The sequence below is a fragment of the Montipora foliosa genome, chromosome 10, assembly GCF_036669935.1.
Source record: "Montipora foliosa isolate CH-2021 chromosome 10, ASM3666993v2, whole genome shotgun sequence".
NCBI classification, from domain to species: Eukaryota; Metazoa; Cnidaria; class Anthozoa; order Scleractinia; family Acroporidae; genus Montipora; species Montipora foliosa.
In genome coordinates this window covers 11,615,311-11,621,019 of record NC_090878.1, presented here as the reverse complement: position 1 = coordinate 11,621,019, position 5,709 = coordinate 11,615,311, and the positions used below count along the sequence as shown (strand labels likewise).

Sequence of the window (5,709 nt, the reverse complement as noted above, 5' to 3'; positions counted from 1 at the left end):
ATCCCGGTGAGGGCTGCCGGGAACGACGCTGTTGGTTGTTTGGACATCACGCGCAATGCTTGCTTCACACAAGTGTCGCCCCTTTTGGTCACCACAAAAGGAGCGTTGCGTGACAACATTTGAAAAAGAGAAAACTACAGTAAACACCCGCATATAAGAACACTTTTTTTCCGGGTTTAAGGCTGATCGTGTTCTTATTTGAGGGGTGCTTAGTGAGAAATAAACCTGAAAGTGTTCTTAAAATGTTCTTAAAATTGATTTCAGAAATACTTCAAATTATATATTACTAGAGGTTTAATTAACATCAGAAACCCATAAGAGTTGAAACGTGTAACGGCCCCTTTTGTGCTGGGAAACAAGCTTCTGAGTATTCAATTTGCTAAGTACCATATTTGGAACAACAAGAGAGAAGCATTCAACCAATCAGTTCGCAAGAACACCGTGACGCAATACCACTAAACTGGAGTGAGGGGTTTCCAAATAAGGTACTTAGCACTGAATATTCGGAAGCAGTGAACGCGCGTTACACATTTCAACCCTTATGGGTTTCTGTTAACATACAATGATGTTTTGTAATAGATTTTATAGTTTGTAATGGTCCTGGACACCACAGTACTTTGATATAAGTTACTGGACTGTATCGTTTCCTTATCCTAACACCCTTTCCCTTTGTATTAAGAACATGTTTTATTTATCAGGCTGAATTTGTTCTTATTTATATGGCGCTTTATTGGCCAAATTTCAGCCTGATGTTCTTAATCCACTTGTTCTTATATGCGGGTGTTTACTGTACTGTGTGAGAGACAACTGCGAAAAGATAGGACAAAGGATAGGAAATCAGTCATCCAGTGACTGATCCAATACCACTTTTAAAATGAGCGGAAGAAGGGTCATCAAAAGGCTGCACACACTGACTGCCTCTTTGATCATTGAATTTGTCAAGTTCATTTTTTTTGAATATGAGTTTTGGGTAAAAACCATACAGGTTATCGGCGGATTGATGTAAGTCTAAAACATCGATATTTGAAAAGACTGAAAATACTATACAAGCTGTAAGAAATGTCTCTCTAATTTCGTTACTTAAAGAAAAAAATAGGGAAGGTCCTTTGATCGTGTTGCAGAGCTTTAGTGTCCTATCGTATTATAGGAAATTAATAATTTAATACATTAATGTCGATGTAAGTTTAATGCACGCTATTTTACAACATTGTTAATTCAAAGCACCTTTATTTCATTACAAAACCTTATTAGTTCCTCACTAGATTCATTTGAGCAATCCTAAAAGCTAACTACTGTAAATGCTTCTTTTTCTCCACGAGACACGTTTGTTGAGATTTTTTAAGTGCAGCAAATTCGTATTACTCCGGCATACTGAGGCTTTGAAAGATCTTTTGAATTGATAGGGTCTAGTTAGGATTGAAAACAAAATTTTCGGCTGTAAAAAAACTTTGAAACATCCGTGGACTTGTCTTGGAAGGTTTTATCAACGAAAGCCAAAACGAAGATTGGCGTTTAGAAATGTAAAGTGCGAGTTCGCAGAATTATGACAATCGCAGTAATTTAATGCATGTAAAGCTAACTTTTGAAAAATTGGCGTTAATTTAGCTTAACGTAAATTTTCTTCGCGTTGTCAACGTGCATTGGTAATTTCTTATAATAAGGTATTCTTTGATCCTTGATCCTCGGTGTCCTTGTCCATGATTTCAATTAATTTTTTCTTGTTTATCAACATCCGGGCTACTCCAAACCACTGTTGTTCACATTTATACCTTTTTGAAGACTTTTTCTCCTTTTCCGAATCGAAGCACCCTGCAAGCAGAGCCTTTCTTTTGCTTGCTCGATTTTGGCGTTCTCAGTGAAGAAAAAGACAAAAGGAGGCTCTGCTCGCAGGGTGGAATCGAAGAAGCTTTTCAGTTCTATAATGTATTCTCTTCAATGAACTCGAGTTATCGGAGCTACTGTGACGCGAGAAGCGTGTTTTATCTTCCAGTGAAGTTCTGAGATTTTGGTGGATTGACCGATGTCGTTTGATAATACAAGGTGAGAGGCTCTAGCTTTATATTTGTGGAAAACCTCTCTGTACGTGTATTCGGCCGTCTTTAAAGTAGTTATATGGTATAAATTTTCCTTAAAAGTGTGCCCTTTTGATTTGATCTGCGGGTATCCAGCCATGCATGTAGCAGATTTTGGGAAATATAATCCAGTTTTCGTTAATTGAATTTTAGGATCCAGCTGTCGATCGTGGCGGTAGGAAGAAAGTGGGCAACCTTTTTACAGTCATTTAAAGGTATTTTTAACCAAATGACACGCTAAAGAATTCGGTTTCTATGAAAATGGGTATCGCTTCAAGTACGAAAATTGAGAATGGGGAAGCAGGAATTGGGCGGTGGAACTTACTTGATAATGATCACTTAATTTCATTGCCAAGTTTATGTTGGCGATCACAGGTGCGTCAGTCAGTCAGTTAAAACTATTACATGGATAATAAATAACATGAAATTTGTCACATGAGTGCTATATCAAACTTTTACTTGTCCACGTGGTCACTATACAGGCATGACCTCTGGGCAGACACAAGGTCACTTGGAGAAGAAAAAATCTCTCATTACCCACTGATGTGGCAGGGACACACAGATATCTACACACCAGTGGCTCAGTTGGTTCAGCACTGGGCTGCCATGCTTGAGGTGGCGAGTTTGACTCCGGCAGGACCAACACACAGGGTCTTTAAATACACAATGTAACTGAGAAGAAATTGATTCCTTTGTAATGGCATCTGCAAATGGTAAGACTCTCTAGTCTTCTCATATAAGGATGATAAACCGTAAGCGCCGTCTCACGACCCTTAAATGTTCATAAACCTGTGGGATGTAAAAGAAACCACCGACTATAGAGGTTTTGCATGGCAGCCATGTTGCATGGCAGGAACAATAGATTATTTTTCCTATGGGAACAAATGTTCTTTCTAATGCAAAACATTTTCATTGTTCTTGCCATGAAACATGGCTGCCGTGCAAAACCTCTATTCCCAAAGAGTAACTAAAGGCATTTACACATGGTTCCCGGTTGTACGTCAGTCTTCTGTGGTGTATCATGTTGGGAGGGTAAATACTCAGAGATACTACATGAAGCTACATCCAGCTACATTGTACATGGCATCCAACAGGATGCAGCAATGCGGATCCGCATGATTCCCTAAAATCTGCATCCTCCGCATAATTACGATATTTTCCACATAAACAGAAGAAATGCCTGATATAAGTGATAAAGCAGCTGCTTACCATTCTCACAAACGTAAAAGCCAAAGAGATTGACCGTTTTGAAACGCTTGTTTTCCTGAACATTGAAGATTGATTGAAGGAAACACGCCATTGCAATCCGAAGATGAAAGGTCGTAGGCAGTTTCCACACATTTTTTGGCAATTAGCCTAGACACTGGAATTACATGTACAAATACCGTGGGCTTGAAATTTAAAATATGTATGAAAATTTAGGTGCATTAAATTGTGTCATTAATAATGTAATCATAGGGAAAATAGGAGCCCACAATACAGTCATGTGTGTAAAAAGAACTGCTAAAAATGGTCATGATCAAGGGAATGGATCGCAGTCCAATCATAATTAATTACAATTTTGCTCCATATCTCCAAATTGAAAGAAAATTTATGGTGGGAAACAAAATAAGTTTTTATTGCTTTATTTATTTTAGCAAAAGTTGAGGAAAATGCTAACTGCTAACCCTTTTATTTCAATGGTGACAGCTGGTCGCAAATTGGCGACTCCTCATATACACTGTACATGTATTTTAATCACAAAGGGAAAAAATTCAGTCACAATTGTGACTGTATTGGTCGAAATTTCGAGTCCTGATTTACCATAAGCATGTAAATACATCCATGTAATCAATGCATGTTTACGGATAATGTACAATGTATGGCCAAAAATTTCCGCATATCAGAAACCCAGATTGTATGATACGATATGGCCAGGCACCAGTGGTTTTCAATCTCCTTCTCATTTTTTATTCATTCATTGAAGAGTTAGATTTAAAAATGGTATTACAGAAGCTGCTGTAATCCTGCCTCAGATGTGAAAGGGTGGCTGAAGAAAGGTAATTTGCATTCATATTGCAATAAGCAATGATTTCTTCGTGTTGTGCTGCAGATGTAGAAGGTCCACTGATCAAGAGATTTCTGCATTCATGCCTGTTTAAACTCATCACCAATAGATAAGTGTGGAGAAGGTGCCTGTAAGGTCTGTGGTGGTGCCGTAAGCACACGCGAAAGGTAACCATGACAACCCTGTAAGCGGCAACCACCCAGGCACTGTCACACTGAATACTCAGTGGAATGTTGAAAGCTTATCAACACTTACCTGAAGGGAAGGGATGGACGGGAGCAAAGCTTTTCTCAGCAACTGTACACGCGACACAACATGAGCAAAATGGTTGATGTTAACGGGGGAGCTGTAAATTTACTGAGGCCCTGCAAAACCCTAGGGGCTGCCCGCCTCACTAAAGGAAGAGACTGCTGGCCAGCATTGTCTTGAGTTTAACCTTGCCTAAATTACATTTAGCCCCATTATGAAAGGGCACCTTTTTTTGGATGAAATTGGAGTTTTTAATTATTAAATATTGAATGGACAATTAAATTAAAAAATGGATGTCTTAGATACATGTGGAAAGATGGCTGAACAAGGGTATTTTGCATCCTTTGTTGCGGTAAGCAATGGTCTCTTCATGTTGTGCTGCAAATGTGGAAGGTCCACAGATCAAGATCCATGTTCACCATTGTCTTCAGAACCAACGCTTTAGAACTTCATTGTCTTTCTGCAGTACCTGATATGAAAGGGCAGCTTTGGACAATTGGAGTCTGTGTTAATTTAAAGAACCGAAATTGGAGTTTTATTTATTGAATGGACAATTAAAGAAACATAATTAAGATGCCTCAGATGTGGAAAAGTTGCTGAACAAGGTTCTTGGCATTCACTGTAATGTGATAAGTCTCTTCATGTTGTGCTGCAGATGTAGAAGGTGACGGCCCACTGATCAAGATCTGCATTAATTGTTGTTTGAGCGATGGTTTCTTCGTTTTCTGCCTGATATGAAAGGGCAGCATTTTTTGGACAAAGGGAGTTTGTTTAAATTAAACAACCTGAATTAGGAGTTTTATTTATTGAGTGGAAAATTATGACCTCAATTTTGTCTGTGTTCACCAGCGTAAAACTCAACAAAGATCTTGAAGTTTGAGAAGTCAAGCCAGCCGCTGTTAACCAACAATGCCTAGTGTACAAATTTCAATGTAACCTGTGTGATGCAGGATATTATGTGGTTTACACTCGCGGCCACCTCCATGAACGCATTGATGGACACAAACAAAAATGTTTGTCAATTTGTAAACATCATTTGAATGAACATAACTTGAGAGTACCTACATGTTTTTCAGAACAATTTCATGTGCTTGCTAAATGCTCAAGCCAATTTGATGGCCTAATTGAGGATGTGCTTTTCATACTTAAAAACGTCCTTAAACATTTTTTTTTTTTTTTTTTGTTTTTTTTATATATTTTATTTCAAACCTTTACTACAATACAATAATGCAGTTAATAAATGACATCCTTAAACATGCTAACTGACTCGATTCACGCAAAGGTATTCAGTTGAAGAACTTGACTGTGAGTCTTTGTTATTATGCTAATTTGTAGATACTT

General features: G+C 38.2%; 1 protein-coding gene across 3 annotated transcripts in view; it reads left to right on the top strand.

Moving 5' to 3' along the window:
- Positions 1-1,773: 1,773 nt before the first annotated feature.
- LOC137974481 (uncharacterized) overlaps positions 1,774-5,709 on the top strand; it is a 54,999-nt gene continuing 51,063 nt past the window's right edge. For 2 of the 3 annotated variants that reach the window (XR_011117470.1, XR_011117471.1), the window contains exons 1-2: positions 1,774-2,040; positions 2,226-2,287. The gene's annotated coding sequence lies outside the window, so the exon portion shown is untranslated. Of the gene's footprint in view, positions 2,041-2,225; positions 2,288-2,554; positions 2,786-5,709 lie in introns of all 3 variants that reach the window. The other variant, XR_011117469.1, reaches the window with a different exon arrangement.